This window comes from Patella vulgata, chromosome 1, assembly GCF_932274485.2.
Source record: "Patella vulgata chromosome 1, xgPatVulg1.2, whole genome shotgun sequence".
Lineage (NCBI taxonomy): Eukaryota > Metazoa > Mollusca > Gastropoda > Patellidae > Patella > Patella vulgata.
Window position 1 is genome coordinate 23,375,505 of NC_065879.2, and position 26,837 is coordinate 23,402,341.

At 36.5% G+C, this 26,837-nt stretch overlaps 1 long non-coding RNA gene across 4 annotated transcripts in view; it reads left to right on the plus strand.

Moving 5' to 3' along the window:
* LOC126826809 (uncharacterized) overlaps positions 1 to 24,884 on the plus strand; it is a 32,099-nt gene extending 7,215 nt beyond the window's left edge. Inside the window, exons 2-7 of one of the 4 annotated variants that reach the window (XR_008789375.1) lie at positions 5,826 to 5,871; positions 20,231 to 20,350; positions 21,274 to 21,461; positions 22,581 to 22,698; positions 23,082 to 23,220; positions 24,120 to 24,884. This is a non-coding gene — a long non-coding RNA (uncharacterized LOC126826809). Of the gene's footprint in view, positions 1 to 5,825; positions 5,872 to 7,627; positions 7,786 to 7,872; positions 7,894 to 20,230; positions 20,351 to 21,273; positions 21,462 to 22,580; positions 22,699 to 23,081; positions 23,221 to 24,119 lie in introns of those variants that run through there. The other 3 variants (XR_007682404.2, XR_007682405.2, XR_008789374.1) reach the window with 3 other exon arrangements.
* The last annotated feature ends 1,953 nt before the right edge of the window (positions 24,885 to 26,837 follow it).

Consider the following 26,837-nt stretch of genomic DNA (forward strand, 5'->3'; position numbering starts at 1 on the left):
TTCGGTACGTCAGGTCACGCCTTGTCACGTCAACAATCAAGTTATACCATGAATTATTGAGCATAGAACGATTCAATACCTATTAAGGTGGAGTTTAAACATATTTTATTGCATCAACAAAAATAGTTTTTTGATTATTAAAACTTAAAAAAGTCCTTTAAACTCTTAATATAACCGGAAATTATACATCAAGACCTAACTTTTTTATATTAATTGTTAGTAGACACGAGCGCCATCATATATACAAAGTTCATGGGTCATTAAAAGGTTAGGTCACCAGATAGAAGTTGAAAAGTCGAACCAAATTCAAAGTGAAACCGGAAGTAAACGAAATCGAAATTTAAAAATCGGCTTCCTAAGGATTGTTTCCATGTTTAGTAGGTTCAATACAATTTCGAAAATCGGAATCAAAATGGCGGCTGAATATTGATTCGAAGATTTTTTGTAAAATCCAATACGGCGGCCAAACGGTTGAAAATGTCATCGAACGAGGTCTCTGAAAATGAAAGATAATATCTGGGGCTAACACCACCATATGTCAATTTGGTCTATTTTTATACGCCCACATGGAAATGTGGTCGTATATTGCCGTCGCCCCCGTCCGTCGGTCCGTCCGTCCATCGTCCACAATTTCTTGTGAACACTCTACCGACTACATTTATCATCTGATTGTTTTGAAATTGATATATGTTTTTTGCATTAGTGAGATGAAGAAGCCTATTTAATTTCAATAACTTCCGTCAATTTCTTCTAGAGTTATGGCCCTTGTTTCACATTGTTGCACCTTGTGAACGCTCTAACGACAAAAGTTATCAACCGATCTGTATGAAATTTATATGCATCATTTAAATTAGTAAAAAAAAAGAAGCCTATTGAATTTCAGCAATTTCCGTTAATTACATCTAGAGTTATGACCCTTGTTTCACTTTGTTGAATCTTGTGAACGCTCTAATGACAACAGTTATCATCCGACCTGTTTAAAATTGATATGCATCATTTAAATTAGTGAAACGAAGAAGCCTATTGAATTTCAGCAATTGTTTTAGTTTTTAGAACCTTGTGAAACTTCAAACGACGAAAATTATAATGTCATCTGTATGAAATTGTCTATTAAATGCCCCTAATTACCTACAAAAGAATAAATATGTGACAACCCTTGTCGACTGCACGGACGATTTAGCTGCTGTGGGCGTATGTTTTGTTGCCTGGCAACCTATCTTTAAAATGGAGAGAACTATTCATTTTCGGGAAAAATCGGAAGACCTCGGTAATTTCCGGAAGCCGTCACAAAACTTTTGAATATGCCATTTTGAAGGTATCGGTGTATTCCTTATCCCTACCAAGTTCAACTTGATACCTCAAATAGTGACAGAGATACGCCATCTTGAATGTCGAAGAAAATTTCACAAATCTTTGATGCTAAAACTAATCAAGTAAACTTCCGAATTTCGAAAACCGTCAGTCAGAGCCCATATGGGATTCGTCCAAAGAATCCAAAAATTAAAACTTGAAGAAGATCCGTTGAAAAATAACCGAGATATGGGCAATCTGTGATTATTTTTTTCCCATCCGTAAAACACTTCCTGTTTGTCAAAAATAACCCAATTTATATTTAATGAATAGATCGACGGAGGTCAACCGCATCTACGTTGGCAGAATGTTTGCACCATGTACAGTTTTGGCCCCACACTCTATTCCCCCCCCCCCGCATAAAAAATAATAAAAGCAATTACAGAAACAACACGTATCGGTTAAAATATTCCATTTCTACTGAATCGATTAATAAAGTTTATAATCGTCACCATGTAAAGTGAGGTACGGTTCAATTGACGAAAAATTAAATGAGGCCAATGGGGAATCGCGACTACATTCTTACAATGTAAATGACGAAGCATCTAGGAAATTTCGCAATATGGGACAGACCAGGAACGTGTTGTCTATGCGTTCAGGTAGGACGAATCATGGTACGTAAAAGAATTCCCAAGTAACAATTCGAAATCAGAAGAAATGCGGACAGATCAACATTCGTATCTAAGCCGTAACAAAAATATTTCACAGGAGACTTCGTAGTCCTGATCCACTTATAAATCTACATTTAAGACACTTTCAGAAATCCTGGATACGCCACTACCCAGTGGTATATCCGTATAATGAAGTATGTTCTTTCTTTGCATGGCACTCGCTACAAATTAATACAAATGGGAGCAAAACTGACCATATAGAAGCGACAATACAAAAAAAAAGCAAAACAAAACAAACCAACACCATTTCAAGAGCCAGGGGTTGCTGTTACCGGTAGCATTCTGCAGTAAAAAATTTCTTTGTGTCTGAGGCTTTTCTGTGGAAAGGTATTTCTGGTATGACCTCGAAACATCGGTGATCTGACCAGCTTTGTCGTTAATTAATTCTACATAGAGAGTGCTGTATTTCTGCTACCTTTTGTTCATTTCAATGATCATTTTTAACCTGGTGTCACCAATGCAACTATATCTCCACTCTCGTACCTGTTCGAAGGTTGATGGGACTCTTCTCTAGTAGTTATTTTTGACACGAACGGGAACTTATATACTTTGATTTCTGCCTTTGGCGAACTTTATCTCCTGTAGCTGTCACTCTCATCCCGATGGAAGCTGTGGGGGAAAAGTTTTATCTGTATTGTGTTCTGTCGTTCGCTAATTGTGTTCTGTCGTTCGCTAAATGTACTAGCGCCGAAGAGAAGAAAATCGAGTTAGATTGGAGGTGATCTATCAATGCATAATTGCATTACATTACACCACACTGTAGTTTGATAGAAAGTATTATGCATATTGATTCATCTTAGCTGGATGACTGACTCGAGAAACATGACAATTTTAAGACTTCCTTAATCTTTCCGCAGTTATACAAAATCAACCTATTGGAAACACACACACACTCCATCCCATGCTCATCACCACCACTAAATATATCCCGTTATATTTACCCCCTGTTAAGTAGGGAGTATATCGCATGTTATTATACGAATCAATAATTGTATACTATTCAAAAAAAGTAGGGGATATTTGATTTTGGGGGCATAATACTAAAATATGCAAATGACTACGAAAAAAGTCACTATAGAACCTAACAGAAGAAACATTTCCAGTTACATGTGACGCCCAAACGCACCAGTAGCTACCGCATGGAATGCAGGTGATGCTTGGGATCATCATGGGGGTCCAACCCAAGATTTGCACGACTCTGACTTTGAATGTTACAGTCATTGTGGCATTGAATTTCAGGGTGGAAACATCAGTTTAATTGTTTTAGTGACCAGAAAACAAATTTTGATATGCGTCGGCTTACCCAAAATGAAAGGTTACGTGCCCTTGGCATGCTACAGATCGGCACAACACAGGCGGTTGTGGCGCGGACGATGAATGTTTCTCAGTCTGTCATAAGCAGGCTATGGTCCAGATACCGTGATACACAATCTGTACAGGACAGACCACGCTCAGGTCGACCAAGGGCGACAACTCAAGCCCAGGATCGATTTATCCGTACCTTGGCCTTGAGAAATCGTGTCATCACAGCAAATCAGATCAGCGCTCGTCTTCAAACAGACACTGGTGTGAGAGTGAGTGGCCAGACGATTCGGAATCGACTGCATAGGGGTCACCTTCGCGCCCGACGTCCTCGCGTGATCCCTTGTTTGAGAGATCATCACATTCAGGCAAGACGTCGTTGGTGTAGGGATCGTCAACACTGGGATAATCGACGCTGGAGCAATGTGATGTTTTCAGATGAGTCAAGGTTCACTGTTGATTTTTTGGACAGACGTAGGAGGGTGTGGCGTCGTCGAAACGAGCGCTTCCAAGACGTTAACGTCATCAGACATGATCGATTTGGGGGTGGTTCAGTTATGGTGTGGGGAGGCATCACTGTTGCTGGAAGAACGGCTTTACATGTTGTTGCAGGGCGTGTTACAGGCCAGTACTACCGGGACAACATCTTGGCAGTCCATGTTGTGCCGTTCGCACGACGTCATGGCCGCCGTTTCATCTTCCAGGATGACAACGCAAGATGTCACAGGGCCAGGATCGTTACAGGTTACCTCCAACAACAGAACATCACCACATTACTTTGGCCAGCACTGAGTCCCGACCTCTCCCCCATCGAGCATGTCTGGGACATGCTTGGACAGAGGTTACGTCAACGTCAACAACGTCCTGCCAATGTCCAAGAACTTGCTGCTGCGTTGCAACAGGAATGGGACAATCTGGACCAAAATGACCTTAGACGTCTCATTAGGAGTATGCCACGTCGGATCAATGCTTGTTTGGCAAACAGAGGAGGATTTACCCGTTACTGACTTGGTTGTGATGCTGTGGTAACTTTGCTGTTTGACCCCGGGTATCATTTTACCCTTATAATGGTCAGTCTGTGCCTTACTTAGTCTAACAATCATTTGGAATAAATCGATGAATGTGAACTTCATTTCATTTTGTCATTTGTTTCTTCGTCAGTTTCATTAGGTGACTTTAATAACACTTAAAAATCAAATATCCCCTACTTTTTTTGAATAGTATATATATAGAGGTTACAGAGTTTGGCTACAGAGACTTAGTATCTCGAGCGCTCAAGTTAATTATCTCGAGCGCTCAAGTTAAAGATACATTATGTAAGATTTAGATAAACAACTAGCCATTCTTGCTATAATAGTTCGAAAGTAGATGATATAAAATGAATAATTTGAAATTTCATTCAAATTACTCTATCGCAAGCGAAGATATTAGCCTTTGAAGGTTTGACAGACGTGTGCAATAATTTCAACCACCGTACTGGTTGATCGAAGAAGCTATGTCTCGGTCCTCCATATTTGATTAAATCAAAGTATCGCTGAACCATTCTAATCTATTTAATATCGAAGAAATCTGATGCCATCGAGAGTTGATTAAGGCCTGGATCAGTTCATTAATGTCTAATTAATACTTTAGAACACATTTCAGGCCTAAAGAAAGACCTGCAATAGGCAGATTTAGCTCTTGCATAATGCATGTTTAATTATCTCGAGCGCTCGACTTAGTATCTCAAGCGCTGGACTTAATATCTCGAGCACTCGAGATATTTTTTTTTTTGCGTGTCCTAAATCAGCCATCGTAGCTACCGTATATTAATAGCCCAACAGAAACACAAGCGACACGTATATAATTATGGTGCCACACTCAAGAGTTTATAATTTAATGTGTAGGTCTGAGTCACGCACTGTAGGGTCAAATCATTATATAAAGTTTAATTGAAAGGCTTCGTGTTTGTTATTTTGTTGGAGTATTATTTCATCATTGGGAACGGGGATAATAAATAGGTGTCAGAGTGCTACTGTATTTCATCAGTTTCTACGTTTAGTTAATAATACCCTGTGTTAGGACTAGCCATTATACTCATCTATAATAAAGCAAGTCGCAGACAAGACAATTGTATATTACAATTTGTGATCTATTGGATTATTTCTACAAATACTGGAAACTTCATTCCACATTATCTGGTTGCATTATTCATGTCCAATGAGTAAAAGGTCCAATAATCTGTAATAAACGGCAAATATGGACTTCCAGAACATACAAGGTCCAAAGGGCAATGTCCCCGATTTTGAGTATTTATGGCCATTTAAAGTTATGGCTATTTAATGTTCATATTACCTTCTATTGATTTAATGTAGCCATTATTAATTCCAACCAATCACCTGGGGCGTATCTAAATTCTGTCTCCGATCATTGAGGTGTAGATCATATTTAACCAACGTTTTGTTTGTTTATTTTGTTTTAGGCATCTAAATCACTATCTAAATTGTGTCTTTTTTACTTCAGTTTAAACAAGGGTATTCTGTATTGTCCTATTGATCTTAACCGGATGGTAAGCACATGATTTCGATTTACCGTACTTTAAACTGTTCGAATTAGATTGCCTTCAAAATTTTATTCTCGTGTATCAATCCTTCTGGGAGACATAGACGTTATAAATTCCACTACGAGTCGCACTGGTAACAATTATGAACACGTCTAAAATTTACAATTACCAACCTTATTTTTTTATATAGACACGTCTAAATGGTATTTTAGATTATTTATAGTCCCCCATTGAAATGTGGTCGTATATCGTAATCATTCCTGCCTGTCCGACACTCAAGAAGTTAACGCTACCAGCCAATTGATAAGATTGATTGTCAATGCTTCTCAATAATTAGTGTCGAAGTTATGGCCCTTGATCAATTTAAAATATCTTATAGAGGCTCAAGAGGCTAAAGTTAGTATCAGTAATATATACATACTTGGATTTAAATTTGTTTTTAATAATTCAAAGAAATTATCTTACAATCCTTTATCGAATGCACAGGTATTGACCTATTTAGGATTAAATATTTCTAACCCTCGTATATTGCAAGGCATGCACTTTTATGGGGATGCTCGATTCACAGTCCAGAACGTTACGAATGGACAGAATTGCAATCGAGTAACGCGGAATTCAGTTCTGTCATAGTTCTGTCAGTCTCGACAACGGAGGAGGTGTAAGTAGAATCGTGACGTAATCAAACACAACGAATATGTTTCGGCTGCATGGTTGATTGAGATATTTACTTATTCAGTCGCGACGCATGCGTTGTAGCCCGAAATCCACCTTTTCACTCGATTGTCACTATTTTGGGGATTGAGAGAATTCAATTCCGGAACGTTCAATCGAGTATCACCTATATAATCTTGTATTGAGACAAAGGCAATTTCCGTTAATCACTGATATAATTATTCCCCTTGCTCACACTGAATGGGGATGCTCGATTCACAGTCCCGAATTTACAGTTCTGTCACAGTTCCGTCAGTCCCAACAATTAGAATCGTGACGTAATTAAACACAACGAATATGTTTCGGCTGCATGGTTGGTTGAGATATTTTCTCATTCAGTCGACGCATGCGTTATAGCTCGAAATCCACCTTTTCATTCGATTGTCACTATATTTGTGATTGAGGGAATTTAATTCCGGAACGTTCAATCAAGTACCCCCTTTCATCCTGTGATCGCTTAAACTGAAAATCGCCATCTGATCTAATTGAAATATATCATGTCCATTATATTGTGATAAATACTTTGCAGTTATTGCCCTTGATTATGTTGTAGAATTTTGTCAATTTTTAATATAGGACCCTTCACAAAATAGAATCTTTTGAGAATATAAAAAAAAAATCGAGGGCTTCAATTGCGAACATTCTTAAATGTTGAGTGTTGAGAAATCTGTTCGAACTGATCAAAGTTTTATTAACCCTTTGATGTCCAAGATGGATGTAAACGTGCAATTTCAATCGAAAACCCTCTTAAAAGCTTATTTGTCTTCTTTTGATTGTCGTTTAGAATATTCATCATCAGGAAGATGCGACCTCCACGAACATTCACGAAAGCTGAGCGCTCTCACCATGACCCGTGTTATACAACATCATCATTAGCCGCATTATACAACTTTAGCATTTGCAAGAGCTTACAGATGATGCCATTGAAACAATGTAATCGATGATTAATGAATAGTAATCTCGCATCAAAGATCCTATCACGAATCACAGATCGATATAGCAAGCAGCCAAATCAGTTCCTCTTATTATTATTCATGACGTGAGATCGAATCGGCGAGTCTGGTATAATAAAACTTGGCTAACCCATGATTGGCGAACGACCGTGCATCAAACCACCGTTAACTCACAGACTGATCACCCCCAGATCGTTTTCAAACTCTTTTCTAACCAACCGAAAACGCATCAGCAGCTTTTATTTGTCCTGTTTGGGTAAGTTTTTAGTGAGTTTTTTTTTTTGGTTCATCAATACATGTAATTCGGTAGACAACAACATTTCTCTTTCTGAAATTCTGCCTAGTTCTTTTGGAGAGGTTTATGGTAAGTTATTTATTTATTTTTAAAAGTTATTTTACCCTAAGGTACATTCGATATGTAAAAGTTGTACACGGAAGGGTGCTGCTTGCTAGAACACTTGATACTACTTCATATATTTGGGGTGTTCACATAGCTAAAATATCAGATGTTTATTTTAGAGACACCGAAACACATTTTAAATGTTATGTCAGCTTAAGTTGTAATTAAAATGAGAAATACTTTCAGTAGATTAATATAATTCAAATGACTAGAGCTATTGATTTCTGTCCAAAATAAAACTGAGAATTTCATTTGATTTTACGGGTTCGACTAATCGCCGACAATAACCGGCAAGAGCGTTTCTTGGCAAATAGCGTCCAAAGTGTTGCAAACATTGACCGACAATGTTCCACAGATCGCATCCAAAATTGAATACTTTGATAATGCTACACTCACGCAGTGGCGAATATGGTGGCAAATGGGATTAAGAATGCAATTCGCATGCAATGATCACAATGTGATCGCGACACATTCGTAAAAACTGCCTGTCAATGATAGGACCGTTTTTGTCAAGATTTCAATTATTCATACTTGTTTTTATTTTTTACGAAATCGTGTAAAATATGAATATCTATAACATATATTTCCTAGTCGGCAATACTTTGGACGCTATTGAGAAAAAACACTCTTGTCGGTATTACCGTTTTTTTCTTCAAAATTTCAACTATCCATATATTTTAAAACCAAATCAAGGATGTCATAAAACACCAAATTGTTTTATATGATGTTAATCACAATCCATTACATTGGAGCAGAAATAAACTTCCTCCCCACAAAAGAAATACTAGTAATAATGTATATTTAAATAGCTGCGTCCGTACAGGAATGGCTTTATTCCAAAAGTAAATAGCTATAATTGATGTAGCTGGGAACATTATTTTGAAAACTTATCTTAAAGATACATTATGGGAGATTCGATAACGAGTTGGCAGTTCTCACTATAATAGTTAAAAACTAGATTATCCATTTAATTGTTAAATCGGCTCACAATCCACTTTAGATCACAGGCTAGCGATGCCATCTCGAGTTGATTATGGTCTGGATAAGTTAATTAATGTCTAATTGATAATTTAGATAATATTTCAGGCCTAAAGAAAGACCTGCAATAGGCAGATTTAGCTCTTGCATAATGTATGTTTAAATGAACAGAACATGTTTGATGATTTAGTTTAAACAAAAATTTCCAAACTGGATTGGTCCGATAATTTGTTTCTATTACTCGTGGATCCTGCTCCGTTCAACTAAACTTTCATTTTGGCAGAGTATGCGGAAAACAAATTTATGCCTAAGTTTACTAACTTTGCATACGCCCACATTGAAATGTATTCTTAAATTGTCCAACGCTTCGATCTATTGTTATTGTGCGGCGAATATCCGTATAGTGTGGTGGTTTATAGTGTGCCGGGATTCCGTATATGTTAATAAGTCACGTGATATCCTACATTTGCATATGAAAGTTGATGCTGTGCGAAAGATGCTATGTAGAAAGCGCGAAGGACAAATGGGATGTGGCAGAGGGCAAATGTAAAATTTAATGAGAGAAATGTAAAAAGTAGACACGTCAAAAAAAGCATTTTCTCACAAAATATTTGTCATTTAACACTTAACATTTGACGTTTTACATTTAACTTTTGTTTCACTTTGTTGAATGTTGTGAACGCTCTAATGACAACAGTTATCATCCGATCTGTTTGAAATTGATATGCATCATTTAAATTAGTGAAACAAAGAAGCCTATTGAATTTCAGCAATTTCCGTTAGTTACGCCGTGAGTTATTGCCCTTGTTTCACTTTGTTGTACCTTGTAAATGCTCTAACGACAAAAAGTATTATCCGATCTGTATGAAATTTATATGTATCATTTAAATTAGTAAAACGAACAAGCCTATAGAGTTTCAGTTATCACCTAAATTAGTGAAATGAAGACGAACAAGCCTATTGAATGTCAGCAATTTCCGTCAATTACGTCTAGAGTTATGGCCCTTGATTTACTTTGTTGAATTTTGTGAACTTTCGAACAACAAAAGTTATCATCCGATCTGTATGAAATTGATATGCATTATTTGAATTAGTAAAACGAAAAAAGCCTGTCGAATTTGAACGATTTCTGTAGATTGCTTCCAGAGTTACGGCCCTTGTTTTAGTTTTTAGAACCTTGTGAACCTTCAAACAACGAAAATTATAATGTCATCTGCATGAAATTGTCTATTAAATTCCCCTAATTACCTACAAAAGAATAAATATGTGACAACCCTTGTCGACTGCCCTGACGATTTAGCTGCTGTGGGCGTATGTTTTGTTGTCTGGCAACCTATCTTTTCATTTTCTTAAGCTCTCTTGTCTGTTGAAACCAGCTACACATCAGATTTAAAGAACAACTTCAGATATCAAAATTAAAAAAAAAATGTTTGACTTAATCGAATCTTTTTTTGAAAGCAGTTATTTCTAATTTACAAATAATGCATTTTTGGTTCACTCTATTTAATTTTAAGTCTAACAATTATATTGATGAATCAGGAATTATGTAATGCCATATTATCGATAACCTCATTTGTACTAATTGTAAATACTGTACAAAATATTTTTGATTGTAATTAGTTAACAAGCGGTTGCCATGCAAGATACGCCCACACATTTTGCAAAAGATAGACAGAGATTTCGTGCAATCAAGGGCCACATTCCAGGAAGTTACGATCTGATATTCGCGAATATAGAAAAGAACTGAGATATTTCGCAATTAAGCACATATTTGTCAAAGTCGGACAAAAATTGTGACCTCTGAAGAGTTCACAAGCTAAAAACTCGATTTTTCGTACAGCCAGGTGCCATAATATAGGAAGATACGGTCTGATATGCGCGAATATCGAAAGGAACCGAGTTCTTTGGGATATAAACATATATTTTAAGTTTATAATCGAATAAAAAGAATTTTACACTATTTATGTACAAGGAGCGGCCATTTTGTCGGGCAGTTTCGGTCCGATTTTCATGAAATTCGAACTTAACCATCATTATGGTGTAACGGTTATATATTCGAACGTTTTTTTTATGTAAAAGGAGCGGCCATTTTGTCGGGCAGTTTCGGTCCGATTTTCATGAAATTCGAACTTAACCATCATTATGGTGTAACGGTTATATATTCGAACGTTTTTTTTAAATCAGATAAAAATTGTGACCTCTATAGGGACCACAAAGTAAATTGCGACATTTCGTACAACCACTGGCTATAATCCTGGTCGACCCTCGGTTATAAGTTTTTCACGACTAGTGTCGGAACTAGTAACCAAACGCAGATGGTCTGGACCATCGTCTGTTCAAAGATGGTTGCCCCCATGGACATGGTGATGTCATTTTATTCTGCTTTAGATCTCGACCATAACCCTGAAAAATGGCTATGCTTGTTATATAGTTTAATAAACAAATAATACTTTCATGAAATTAGACTTGCGTGACTCAAATGAACTTTTAAAGACGACAAAATTCCTTGTAAATTGACTTTACTTTCTGCATAGCGCAAATATTGAAATAATGCGTAATTTTTAGACTTACATAGATTCAGACATAACATGCGAGACAAAAACTATCCGCTCATGGAAGTAGCAACCATTTAAAATTCTTTAAAGCTTTTCTAAAATCTACGGTGGTTGATTTAGGACATGCAAAAAAAATCATGCACTGTAAAAATCATAATACTAGACAAAAATAGATTCTTTCTAAATATTCTACACTTATGTTTCATGCGAGATTAAATGTATCGCTGCTCATAGAAGTAGCAACCTTTTAAAATTCTTTCAAGCTTTCCTAAAATTATATATTAAGCCAAAATAGATTCTTTCTAAATATTTTACCCTTATGTTTCATCGACACCCGCCATTTTTGAACTACCCCGAACACGCCACAATAGCATGGTTCTGTATTTTCAGACTATGGTTCAGACTAAATAAAATTCGGATTAAGTCGCCCAGGAAGTCACGGTCCGATTGCGCGAATATCGGCAGGAACCGAGATCTTAGGTTGTAAACATACGTTTCAAGTTTAATCAATATCGGATAAAAAAAATTGTGACTTCTAGAGTGTCCACAAGCTAAAAACGTGATTTTTCGAACATCATTATCCATGAAGATACTGTCCGATACATGCCAATATCAAAAGGAACCGAGGTCTTTCGTCAAAATTGGATAAACATTGTGACCTGTAGAGTGTCCATGAAGATACTGTCCGATACATGCCAATATCGAAAGGAACCTAATAATCTAAAAACAAAACAACCCCACAACAATAGCTTGCATTTATGTAAGTAAATCATTTCATTGCTGCAAGGCGGATTTAATTACGGTAACTTTGTTAACTACCCTCATTAGTCACCTATTACGTTATAACCAAACATAATGTGTCAGTTAATAGTTTGTTGTATTAAACTCATTAACTCAGAAATGGTGTAATCGATCTTTTAAAGCGCATTGGGTGTATGTTTTATAGCTTAAATAAGGACAGTGTCAAATAAAATGTGTATCAGAGGTCTCCATACTAAGGCAACCGGCATTCCTCAAAATATTTGAATTTTTATTCGAACACCATGCAGGCGAATGCCCCTCTATAAGCCAATGGTTGAATGTCATTGTTGATGACATACAAGTAAAATTCATGAAGATTTCCTAGAATAAAGTTTTGGGGTAGAGAAGTATTTGCCAGGAAATATTCATTCACAGTGAGTCGCCCAGGGAATTTTGAGGGTGTTATTGTCCAATCAAAATACAAGATTCACCCTTAAGAATGTTACAATATTCGAATAACCACAAGGCCTCTATTTCCATATTTAAATGTACATGATTACTGGACTTTGTTATGACTGTGCTCCTCGTTCACAGGTTACCTACCAAAATCTAAACATATTTTACTTACAACCAAACTTCGCATTCTATAGAATGCACCAGTCAAGCAGACAACAACTTCCCGTCACGTAATAATCACTGAACATTATCATTAGATTCAGCTTGTCTGCGATATCACCTCGGTAGAAGCGGACGTTAAATAAAGCTATTTCACACACATCAGATTCGGAATCCATAGAATACCATGAGCTGGTGGCATCGTAAAGGCTCTTCTATTGATATCCATTGCTGAACAGGATCGGGATGTCTTGCGATTCTTGTAGTTTGGAAATAATGAAGAAGATTATTCAGAACCTACAGTATTTTAGGTCGTTGCTGTTAAATGTCACACTGAAGAATCAAATTGAACAATTTACCAAAGAAAACCCAGGTTTAGTCAGTAGTATGTTTTTATTTCCATGATTTAAGTACCGGATCTAAACGTACGTATATAGTTTATGCAAATAATCAAAACTTAATTTCCCAAAGGTTGATTCAGTCTCCGAACATGTGTAACCAATTGGCCTGAATTACGATAAAAAGAGACGGGTCATCAGACGATAACAGCCAAACCTAGAACTAAGGTAACCATGGCTGGGATGAGCCGCTTCCAGTTGAGCAACTTCAATCAATTTCAATCGAAGATATTTCCAAAGTATAGAAGACCTTATTTTAGCATGCACATTCAATCAATGTCGATCGATGGTGTTTCCAAAATATAGAACACCTTGTTTTAGCATGCCGCGGTTGTGTATATAAAGAAACACACTGCGCTACTTCGAGTTACGTTCAATTCATGTCTTCAAAGATGAAAACTGCTCCTATTGCCAGCCAAACAATTCAACATCTTGAGCTCCGTTTATCAGCTAGAAAGCCTTACAACCCGAAGTTAATAATGAGAGGATCAATTCAATTGTTGGACCAACTATAAAGTTTTAGAATCCGCTGCTAAAAAGATGAAGAATGGAAGCAATCGGGTTAATGGGTTTGAAAATGAGTACTTCCGCATTACCAAATGGCAGTGAACTGCAAGAGGAAGTCCTGTCCGAAATTAAATTTAAGTAAAGAATCGTATTCCTGACAACTTCAGGGAACATCAGTATTAGTAACTTAATTGAGAATCACAGTAATATCAAACGTCTTCAATGAATAATCACCAACGTTCTACAAGTGACTGATATCTTCAAATCCAGAAAGGATAAATTTGGTTCTCATAAGTAGGTTTGGAATCTGAATCGTTCTGTATCAGGTAAGTTCAACCACAACTTAACAAGAATAATAGTTATAAACTATGCTACGTCAATTTCAGCTTTATTTCAGATCATGTAATGCAGACATTTCAGTATGAACCAAAGTCACAATCCTGTTAGATTCAAGTCACCTCATTAGAGGCCGTATTAGTTATAGACTGCCATTTAAAGGTCAAACATGGAGTTACGACAACTTGTACAGAACTCGGATCACGTTTTTGACTGACCCGTGGACGACTTTTGTCTGATCTTTGATAAGGTTGTAGTTCTGAATCTAATGATAAGTATTCAAGATAGGGTCCGTATCCCTAGATACCCCTTACTTAGTTGGGGGTTATGTACGTGAAAATGAAAGGGGATGTCTCCTGATCGATCGTCAATGCGAAAATTCAACCCTTTGACTTACACTTACTACCGCTTAGTTTACTAATTGATTAGTAGAGGAACCGTGATGGCTGCAACTAAAAGTCATTCTATCTCTCTTAAAGAATGTGTATGTTTGATTGATGTACAGGTCAATGTTTAATGAGGCGGGTTAAAGTACAGTCACGTTTTAATCAGTGATTATTTTCTGAGAACCAGAGAGAGAAGCTGACATTGAGAATAAAATCTCCCTTATTAGTCCTTTGTGTTAATAAAAAAATTCAACACATTCTATTATATTATGTGCGTACACTGTATAAATTATCCATTTTTTACGTGGCCGAATTACGTAGTTGTACATTTTGGTATATTACATGTTATGCATATCTAATTTCCATCATTTATCTGATCTATAAAGCGTATTGTTATTCTTCATACCACAATCTTACATCTGAAAGCCTCTAACCGGTCCAATCAATGACGATTAGCGTTTTGTGTTTACTTGCCATCGTCTATCGATTGGGATAACGAAAAGGGGCTGCATATTAAATCAATAAGACTTTGGTAACGCAACAAAAGGCGAAGAGATAAATTTCTCTTATATAGTGACATTTGTTTTTCTCTTTCATGTCCTGGAAACGAATATTACAAGAATTTATTTTCTGTATTTGAAAATGGAATTCATGTTAAATGAAGCAATTTCTGTATATTACAGGAAAAACAAATACGGATAAAAGTTTCCTGATAATTTTTGTTTCCGAAACGACCTTTTTACGTTTTTTCACTGACTTTTTTTGTTACAGTGTAGGCCATGGACAGTTGGACATGGCTTTTTAAAGGAACATGGCATTTGTAGTATTAATGGGCTTCGTTGTTGTTTTCTCTCCGTGACCCAAATTACAACTACAGTTTAAGTGCTTTATACAGCTTTATTCCTTAAACAGATTGGTACAAGCCTTCCTCGTTCTTGGGGTTGGATGGTCGAATGGTTAGCACGTGCGCGCTGTATCATAAGGCTTGTCATTGAGTCAACTGGCGTGGTTTCGAATCCCCGGTTGTACGTGACAAGGAGTAGGTTGCTTGTCCAACCTCGTGGGTTTTCTCCGGGTCCTCAGGTTTCCTCCCGGTCTTTAGCGAATTATTGAAATAAAATTAAATCAAATGTTAGTCCCGAAATAACCTAGTCTGTGTCGAGTGGACGTTAAACCCCATATCTCTCTCTCTCTCTCTCTCTCTCTCTCTCTCTCTCTCTCTTCGTTCTGTTCTTAATAAAGTGTATATTATGTCTTTTGATGGCTGCTCTGACAGACTAGGTGGGCTCTAATGAATTTTGCCCAACACGCTGTTTTATATCTGCTTACGCCCTAATTGCTTTACGTCGAAAACTGACCTTGGTGCTAACTTCCCAAATATGGAATAAACATCCCCCATACCCCGAAGACCGGTGGAGATAGGGACATTACCTTATTTGATCCACCAGACACATTTCATAAACACGAAAGAATTTGATGGACATTTCGACAATGGAAAGGACATAACAAGTGTTTTTACCAAATTATCACCGTTTTTATTTATAAACCCACCACTCATTCAATTTGAGTGCGTGAGATATGACTTCTCTACATTATGTGAAACCAATAATCAGTTAAAGACATAACATGGTCGCAGAGACCATATAACTACACATTTTGTAAATAGGGAGTGTTAGATGACCGAATGGTTAGCACGTGCGCGCTGTATCATAAGGTCTGTCATTGGTGGGGTTTCGATTCCCCGGTTGTACGTGACAAGGAGTAGGGTCGCCTGTCCAACCTCGTGGGTTTTCTCTGGGTCCTGCGGTTTCTCTCTCTCTCTCATTTTGTAAATAATGTGTATTGCAACTAATTATTAACTGCCAATAATTATATATGGCTGCTAATCATTATGTAGCGGAAGTGTATATTATAGCGTCGTTTCTAGATCAAAAATTGTTAATGCATATCGTTTAATTTTGAAAGACTTTTACTATTGATTTAGTTATGGTATTGCCATGTTTGTATTGCATTTGGAAATAAATGAAAATTCATTTTAGACATGAAATCTTTGCAAATGATTTAATATGAATTTATTTTTTTTATCAATTCTGTAAATCTAAGATAGTCTTCCGCAGATCACATTATCATATGCAAATGAGGCGTAGATTTTCATTGTCATATTAACTTATAAAGATGGCACTTAACGCCCACATGGGAATGCCATCTTATTTTACCGTTTCTCGTCCACAATTTCTACAGGCTGCATTTCTGATCTTAAAATGTATATTAGCATATTACATCAATCACACGAATAATACTATTGAATTACATTTATTCCGATAATAACTTCAAGAGTTATTGCCCTTGATCATTTTGTAGATCGCTCTAACGACAACAGCAACAATCTGCTTGAAATGCTTTGTAATGTTCACAAATTAGTAAAACAAAGAAACTTATTGAGTTTTAACAATTTCTGATACTTTATGTGTATATTTCGTTGCCTGGCAATCACTATTTGAACGACGTGTAAATAAATCTCGCAGGTTTTTTAGATTTATATTTGGCAGTTAAAAGGTTAGTTACACTAAGCGATTTTTCGTAAGATCAACACGTTTACTCATTAAAATATAACGGAACCGCACAAAAGTAATTGGCATTTTCACACGCGTCAGATTTTATATTTTCCAAAATGCCATGAATTCCAAAGCCCGGTCTTAATTGTGCCAGTATTGAAATACAATTGTGATGGAAAATAACGTCAAATGCGTTGGTTTTTCATGAATAATTGTATTACCCGCTTACGATAGAATTCATATACAGACTCAAACGCAGTCTGCCCTATAATCAATCTAATCATACGTTCAAAAACAATTATCTGGTAGAAACTTTGATTAGTATATTTGGATTTCTCATTCTGCTAAATGCCTGCGAACGTTTAGCAGATGTTCTGACCGTAGACCGATTTCACATCGGTGACTTTTTCAACCTGGAAAACAAAATAATTAAAATAATTGTGAAGGAACTTCTACCCTCTGCAGCAAACGATTGTTTTTATACGCCCATATGGAAATGTGGACGTATATTGCCGTTGCCCCCGGCCGTCCGTTCGTCGGTCCGTCGATCCGCCCACCTGTCCGTCGTCCACAATTTCTTGTGAACGCTCTAACACCAAACGTTATCATCCGATTTTTTAAAAATTGATATATGTTGTTGACATTAGTTAATTTCAATAATTTCCGTTTATTACATCTAGAGTTATGGCTCTTGTTTCACATAAGTGAGATGAAGAAGCCTATTTAATTTCAATAATTTCCGTTTATTACATCTAGAGTTATGGTTCTTGTTTCACTTTGTTGAACCTTGTGAATGCTCTAACGCCAAAAGTTATCATCCGATCTTTGTGAAATTTATATGCATTTTTAAAATTACTGAAACGAAGAAGCCTATTGCATTTCAGCAATTTCCGTTTATTACGTCTAGAGTTATGGCCCTTGTTTCACTTTATTGAACCATGTGAACGCTCTAACGCCAAAAGTTATCATCCGATCTTTGTGAAATTTATTTGCATTTTAGCAATTCGCTTAATTAATTCTAGAGTTATTGCCCTTGTTTCACGTTGTTGTACCTTGTGAACCCTCTAACATCTAAAGTTATCTGCCGATCTGTATGAAATTTATATGTGTCATTTAAATTAGTAAAAAGAAGAATCCTATTGAATTTCAGCAATTTCCGTTTATTACTTCTAGAGTTATGGCCCTGTTTCACTTTGTTGCTCCTTGTGAATGGTCTAACATCAAAAGTTATCTACCGATCTGTATGAAATTTATATGCATCATTCAGATTAGCGAAACCGCAAAACCTATTGAATTTCAGCAATTTACAATAATTACTTTGTTCAACCTTGTTAATGCTCGAAAGATGAAAGTTATCATCCGATATGTATGAAATTTATATGCATCATTTAAATTTGTGAAACGAAGGTCTGTTGAATTTCAGCAATTTCCGTCAATTATTTCTAGAGTTATGACCCTTGTTTTACTTTGTGAACCTTGTGAACGCTCGAATGACAAACGTTATCATCCGATCTGTATGAAATTTATATGCATTATTTAAATTAGTAAAACGAAAGATTCTGTCAAATTTCAAAATTTTCTGTAAATTACTTCCAGAGTTAAGGCCCTTGTTTCAGTTTGTAGATCCTTGTGAACCCTCAAATGACAAAAATTATAATCTGATCTGTATGAAATTGTCTTGTAAATGCTTCCAATTACCCATAAAAGAATAAATATGAGTCAAACCTTGTCGACCGCCCGGACGATTTGGCTGCTGTGGGCGTATGTTTCGTTGTCTGGCAACCTATCTTTGTTTTACGTATGACCTGGGGATGATTGTTGATTTAACAAAATTCGAACAATTAATGATAGCTTCTTTGTCAAATAGTTGAAGTGGGCGTCAGGGATATTCCATTATATTGTTAAAACAATACATAAGCTGTAACAAAATTTGCAATTACTCAGAGTGGAAAATAGTATCGCTTTTTGTCGTCACCTACACCCGCCCTTTTCATTTTGTCTGGAGTGACACTACTTTGTGCTACATTTTCGGGCATTGATTATTATTTGTGAATGCATCTGCAACTGCCAGTTTGGGTGGTTGGAATTCAGGTCGGCATAGAGTTGGATTTCGCTTACAAAACAATTGGACAATTTCGAAGTTGCTTAACTCATTGGCTTTAAAAACTAAAAAACGCATTTGCGGGGGGGGGGGGGGGTGTTGGGGTAAAATTTCAAAATTCTGCTCAGCCACTTAAGGTAGGCTATATTATTGGACCACATTGGAGTTGCTGTATTCACAGGCTGGCTGGAATAACAGTTAAATTTTCTCCAAATGGTTCCGTCTGCGTGGACTGTAAGGAATTGTTTAGTTGACTGAAATTCGAGTCAGCCACCTAAAATAGGCAAATATTAGAGCACTTTGAAGTCGCTGTATTCACGGACTTGAATAGAAGAAAAATATATGTTTGTGGCCGTCAAATTTTCCAAATTTTCTTGGAGTTGTCCCTCCACGGTAAGTTCCGCTACTTCGCCTCTCGCCGAAGATCGGCGCCGCCGTCTGTGATCCGAAATTTTTTCGGCATTTCGGGTTTTGCCCCAACCCCTAACAGTCATCGAACCCGTACGCCTATGGCCGTGTTTTTTTAAAATTATTAATGATTGCCCATTTGGTGGTAAAGGAGAACTCGATCGAAATTCAAAGGTTTTTGACCACAGATTTCAGAGTGATGTCTTAAGTTACGTTCAGAGCTAATGTCACCACAGAGGAATTTTTATACGCCAACATTGAAATGTGGTCGTATATTGTCGTCATCCCCGTCCGATTGACTTTAAATTTAAACAACTAAATCCATGACATTAAATGTTTCGTATACTAAACGTTAGCATGGGACAGAACTAAAAGCCAAACAAATCCTAATGATTCTCTGATAATTACTTAATGAGTTGTTACTCTTAATCAAATTTTAGTGTATTATAAATGTTTCATTACCGACAATAGAAAAAAATATGCGACAACTCCAGTTGACTGCTTGGACGACTTAGTTGCTGTGGGCGCATGTTTCGTTGCCTGTCAACCTAACTTTCTTTCCGATAAAGCTTAGTACAGAGTTCACAATGGATTTTTTAAAACTTGCTCGGCTGGACTTTTTCTCAGTGATTTCCTCCGTTTATGTTATTTGCAATGCACTTGCAAATTAATTATATTAATTTGATATACTTTTATGGACATATATATTTGTATATTTCAGTTTATCTAAGATCAAGAGATGTGGTACCTAATAGCAACAAGTCTCGTACTCCTCTCTCTAGCTAAACTTGGATACTGTGAAGAAGGTGCATCATCTGAAGAAGAGCCTGATATTGTCTACGTAAGTTACATTTGCTACCTTGCCAGATAATGAATTTAGATTTATTTAGGTCCAAATGTGTGAGATTAGTTTGATTGGATCATTTAATGATTGGATAAGCTAGGTACTAGTCTGAACAAAACAGGACGAAACACCGAGGCCCCGTGTACAGATCGGTGGCACACTTTAGAAAGAAAACTCCTTTGCAGGTAGTTTTCAAATAAATAAAAATGACCGTATGTTAGTCCCAAAATGTGCTAGGCCAAGTGTCGACGATGCATTAAACGCAATTTCGGCCAACTTCTATCGTCTCTATAGATAGATACATATGTTTTATTAGTGTTTATCAACAGATTTTCATCTTCAAAATAGATTTAGCAAATAGTTGGCATCAAATCGACACGGTTAGCACGTAACGCGTGGGATTGCAGGACCTACCACCAAACCCGGTATTTTTAACTATTTCACTCAGGATCGATCATGATGTTCTATCCCTTTCAACGTTCAAACGCGGAAATTCCCTTCCCTGTTCAGATGCGGGTTCAGATTAAGGCGGGCGAGGGGGGGGGTGCAGACAGGGCCCCTAAATTAGTTCTAAAATAAACGATTGATGATTTCATTTATTATGTTGTATACGTTTGAGCCCAATAAGTCTTTCTATCTACCATACTGACATAAATTTCATTTATGTAAGTGTGACGGTTAATGACGAGAATATGACACCCATTTAACTGTTGATGCAAGGGCATCAGTGACATTTTCCACGCAGGCCCCACACAAGCTTAATCCGGTCATGTTCAGATGACAGGTGACTAGGCTACCAGCCCCGTTAATATTCATAACATCCCTTCCCGCATTCTGTTCAGAGGTTCGTTATACATATCACCTATTTCTCCATGTGGGAATTGTTTCTTTATTTATACATATTTTTTATTATCATTCAGCGACCAGGAACTGGAACTATTTGTCCACCAAGAGCTGTTTGCGCTGATGCATTTAACTATCAGCAGACACGTAATGACGTCACCAACACCATGAACAGAGTCATCTATAATTGTCGATGTTCCAGGGAATCCGTAGAAGTCTGCCCTGTAAATGATGCACACATGCTTCATTCTAGCCCCATTCATAAGTAAGGAACTTATTATTAATTAAGAATGTATAGATTAAAGTACCAAGTACATAAGACACACAGCAGTGTTTCCCAACCTCGTTATCCACGATGTCAAGCTGTCCACAGTAGATTCGCAGGGAATAAGGGGCCTGTGGAGAAAACGAGGGTCATGCAAACCAAGCAAAAATTCAGCATGAAATTGAATACGGACAATGAATTGCATTAGCTGATGTGAGAGTCATATTAATCTTTGCGTGGTTTGATATTTGTGGCAGAGTTATTTCCCTTAACTCTTAATCGGAGTTAACTCTCGTTAGTCTATAACGAATTAGTCTTTCAAATTTATAGTCATAATTTGGTCTTATGACTAATATAATATTCTCCTAAACTCGATCATCCAGCTGACTTTTATTTCCCTTGAATAGGGATTCGTTGTAGGGAATCAGTTTATAGATTGTGCCTACAAGAAAAAAGAGTTTGCAACGCGTGTTCCTAAATATGAATTGGAATCAAGAAAGAGTGGCATTTGAATAGTTTAATAAAATTGTATACGCGTATATGTATATTATAGACGTAGCTTATTTGGAAAACCTAACATTTAAAGACTCAAACTCAGTATTATGGGGGGAGGGGGGTTGGATGGCCGAATGGTTAGCACGCGGTCTGTCATTGAGTGGCCTGTCCAACCTCGTGGGTTTTCTCCGGGTCCTCCGGTTTCCTCCTACTGCTACTAAAGACCCCTACGCGCAAGCGAATTATTGAAATAAAAAAAAATGGAACCATATGTTAGTCCCGAAATGACCGAGTTTGTGTCGAGTGGACGTCAAACTCACTCTCTCTCTCTCTCTCTCTCTCTCTCTCTCTCTCTCTCTCTCTCTCTCAGTATTATGATTCCGATTCAAGGGCGGTAACAAACCCACACCATACCATATAGGCAATAGACCCACTTGACTTAAATTTATAGGGAGAACTCCAATTTGATTTAGTCCAAAATAAAGTGTAGAATCTGGACACGGTTAAACAAACCTATTCCTACTTTATTAAACACATTAAAACTAATGAAATCGACAATTTAATTTTTTTACGCGTGTCAAAGATGTCTTGTACCATTATAAATACTCTTTTTGTTATTTTTAGACAATATTTATGTCGACCGGTCGCAACTTATCCTAAATGTAATTTAGATGAGCCTACACAGGTTGCTGAAGAAATGGAGGAAAATTCACCAGACTTCGCATTAAGAAATTATTTCAGGGTATGAATAAACACTTTCATGTTATGCCTATTTATTCATGTTTAATGTTCAACCTTTGTGTTTTCCTGAGTATGATGTCCTGTCCGTGTATTTGTTTTTGTTTAAATTTTGTGTGGTGCAGTCCCCCTGCACTTACTATTAAAGGACAATATTGGTGTCAGTCATTATCACATATGTGATATTCCAAATATTATTTTATCATAGAGATCATTGCTACGATAGATGCGTAATCAATGTTTCAACAATTGGAAGTGACGAACGCAAAAGGAAAACACGAGTTATCCCTCTATATAACTGACTGTCATTAACAAACCATTTAATACAGTTGAAGTATTGATTGAAAATATTTGGAATTTAATGGATATTTTGTTTATTTAATCTAGATAAACTGCGTCTGTCCTCGTCATGGGCTTCCGGTAGCTCGGGTTCGGGGAACACTCCAGAGAGCAACTTCTTACACCAGAACAAAAATTGACTATGGTCGATTCAGATTCTTCCAGCAGTTTGTCTGTAGGGTTTAAGGTAATACATACATTAAATATAGTTTTAAAGGTTATGAGACGAAGAAGCCTGTTCAAGGATTTCCGATAATTACTCCAAGTTATTTTTTTTGATCACATTGAAAACATCTTGTGGACGCTCTAGAGGATAAAGTTAATATCCGAATTTATACACAGTGTTCCATTTCATGCGACGAAGAAGTCTATTGATTGCCTACGATTTCAGATAATGAACACTTTGTGTGCACGGACACATAAGATATCATCGATTTGACTTGAAATTGATGCACAGTGTTTACTGTCATGAGATGAAGAAGATTATTTTCAACTGTTTCCGATAATTACTGCCAGAGTTATGGCCCTTGATCTCTTTAAGTAAAGTCCTGTGGACGTTACTGATTAGCGTATCTTTGCTTTAGTGTGTTACGTTTATTTTTTTCGGGAGGGGTGTTCGTCGACGTCAACGTTAACCAACAATTCTGCAAGAATTGGCCGTGGCACTGCAAGAGGAGTGGGTCAGATTGCCCCAAATCGTGATTGGACGGTTGATTAGGAGCATGCCACGACGAATTGCTGAATGTCTAAGGATTGGTGGAGCAATTACTCATTATTAAGACAAAAATCAAAAACGTCCATTTTCACTTTTGACAGTGTATCTCTTTGCGAGTGAAATGGGTCCGTCAAATAAGCCACCCATATGAACTGTTTATGTTCATGTGTAGGCAATTGGCCTGTTATTAATATACACCTGTTACCTCTAATAAAACAGCAGCGCATTTCCGCAGTTTTGTATTGTTTCTGAATATCCCCTCCTTTTTTTGAAGCGTATATTACAATTATGCGGACGTGACAACATATTTATTTTCCTGTCATCCATTGAGAGTAATCATAAAAGAAAAAAAGGGTTTTTTTTTTTTCCAGATTTGTGCAACTTGATATCAAAGTGGACATGGAAGAATATCATCAGACGATCAAGTCATGTTCATGATAAATGTTTGTACATTTCGCTCAGTATCTGAATACAGCAAATCCAAACCCAATTAAGTTTAAAGTGTGACGTTTCCTAGATTTAAGTGTAATAATACTTTTGACCAGAGCCAAAATACCAACTTTTAATGGGTCCATTTGATTTAGTTAGGGTTCATTATACCGAATATTTACTGCTGAACGATACCAAATCAATACAGGACAAATTTTCTAAATGGGAGATCTGTACTCCAATAGCTTTTCTTCTGTCAAAAGGTTTATTGCAATATGCATTATATCAAGGTTCGTTTGATTTTGTTTATAGGAAACAAAAATAAATTTTGTCTTGTACATAATGCATAAGTAAAATAATTAAATTTTGAAAAATGCCGGCTTCTAATTTATTACCGCCATTTGTTGTTTTAATATTCGAGAAACCATCACTTCGAGTTTCAGTTCAAACATCGGTGATATTATCTCCAAACACAAACAATTATGGTATATTCGCAACAATAAAAGATATCAAGTTATATATGAATTTTCACAATAGCAACCAATGCCCTAACACACATAATCCGGATGCGGTGGGCGTTCGTCTAAACATAATATTTTAAAATGTTACTATTCTAATCAAACAAAGTGAATGAGTCGTCAATAATTTGTAATTTATGGTTGTGTTCTCTGAATATTGTTTAAATAAAGGATATGTTATTAAAATCATTGATGAAATTATTGTTGTTTAATTGATAAATTTTACAAAAAGGGGGGATTATGATTATAAATGAAATGAACCAGGATTTAGCGTCCTACTTTTCTGCACCGAGGGATCTAATGTTCATTTAGGTGCACACTAACGACTACGAATGGGGTAGATACAGGGGTAAGTCAGAGGAAGAGTGTGTCCATCATGAAAGACAAAAGAAGTTACAAGTGGTAGCCTTGCAGATAAAATGACCGTGGTAGTTGTTACATGAAAATAACAACTAAATCCATGTTTGGGATATCCAATGATTTTGACTTATTTCATATTTGTTTTCTTATTGTACACGGTTCGCTTTGCTAATATTTTGCAAATTTCAATTTGCTTTATACAATTACTACTCACATGGCACTTTAAATTCACTGTTCAGACTACAAAGACATTTTCAGTAATATTGAATTGTGCACACAAAAGAATCCAGGTTTTACAAAGAATAATCCTATGTCCAAATTAAATAACGGAATTCATATTAATAGGTACCAAACAACAACTGTCCATTATTAATGAACATATTAATATCACAATAGCCAAATCAAAAATATAACTTGTGGATACTATGATAGATCTCAGTGTTTATTTGTTTGCGGATGTTGAAACGCAAAGGTAAGCTGATTATCTTCAAGATGGCGGGGGTGATTGATGCACGTTTGTGGAGCTCTGATAATAAAGCTTAATTTATCGAATTGACGGAGGTAATTCTGATTGTTTATTGGAATGTGGAGATATTGAAAGTAACCCTGGTCCCCCTAAAGGTGGTAAGAAATCATATGTAGATGTTGCAAATCGCATTGTTGACTAACGAAATAAAATATCTATTTGAAGCCAGGAACCAAGTGAAGAAAGACAGAAGAAAATGTGTGAGTTAGAGAAGAAAGTGGAATTTATGGAAAGTGACTCAAAACAATCCAATATTATTATAAATGGTTTAAGTTCAATGTAAAGTGTCACCATCTTGTTGCAAACTAGTCCCGACACCAACAAGACTGAACATATTATTGGATACAAAAGTCCAAAATAAACTATACTACTCACAATACACTACTTCACTGTCAATACGTCTTTAAATCGTACACCAGTGTGTTATCATGTAAACGAAAATTTCAACTTCTTTTCTTTCTTGCCCCTATCGCGGTTACGCCTACAGATAAAACAATAAAATTAATTTATAACTTACAGATATGATTACTATTACATTCAACAACTGTTTATTGAGTTATTAACGGCGCAATATTATCATATACTAAACATCGCTTTACACTTGTAGGACAAACAATTACTTCCTTCCCCCATTTCGGCCCACGAATGTATTTCCTTCTATATATTTTATGAAACTTCAAATTTGCATATCTCAAAATGTTCACGGCCAATCGCGTACAAGCTTTAAAACAAGACATTGTCAGATGCTGTTTCGTCTGTGGTGGAGATAGTTTACCCCAACATATTCTTTTGGGAATAGTTGGAGCCGGGCAAAAAAAAACAAGTAAAAACTATATTATAATCAAAAGGCAAATATTCTGTGGTCTGCATCCATTTAGAAGTGCGGAAGAGTTTTCTCCCATGGACCGATGGTAATGCAATCGACAATAATTGATAAATTCCAGTATTTTACCGGGAAATATTGGAATTTATCGATATAATTAAAATTATATCACTTATTTTCTTCTCATGGAATTTAATTTTAGATATATAACACTTGGGAGTATTTTATTTAAACTTTGACACAGGATTTTCTCTTAGCGATTTACTGAAATAAAATATTACCGAGAAAAAGACCTAGCTTGTGCTGATGTTACACCCCCACCCCACGCCTGTTTACCCGTTATTATTGACTTTGGAATTACATATGACCATTATAAGTACATGTATTTTAATGCATGCATAAGTTTAGCTTTTCACCTTTTCTAAGTTGCCTG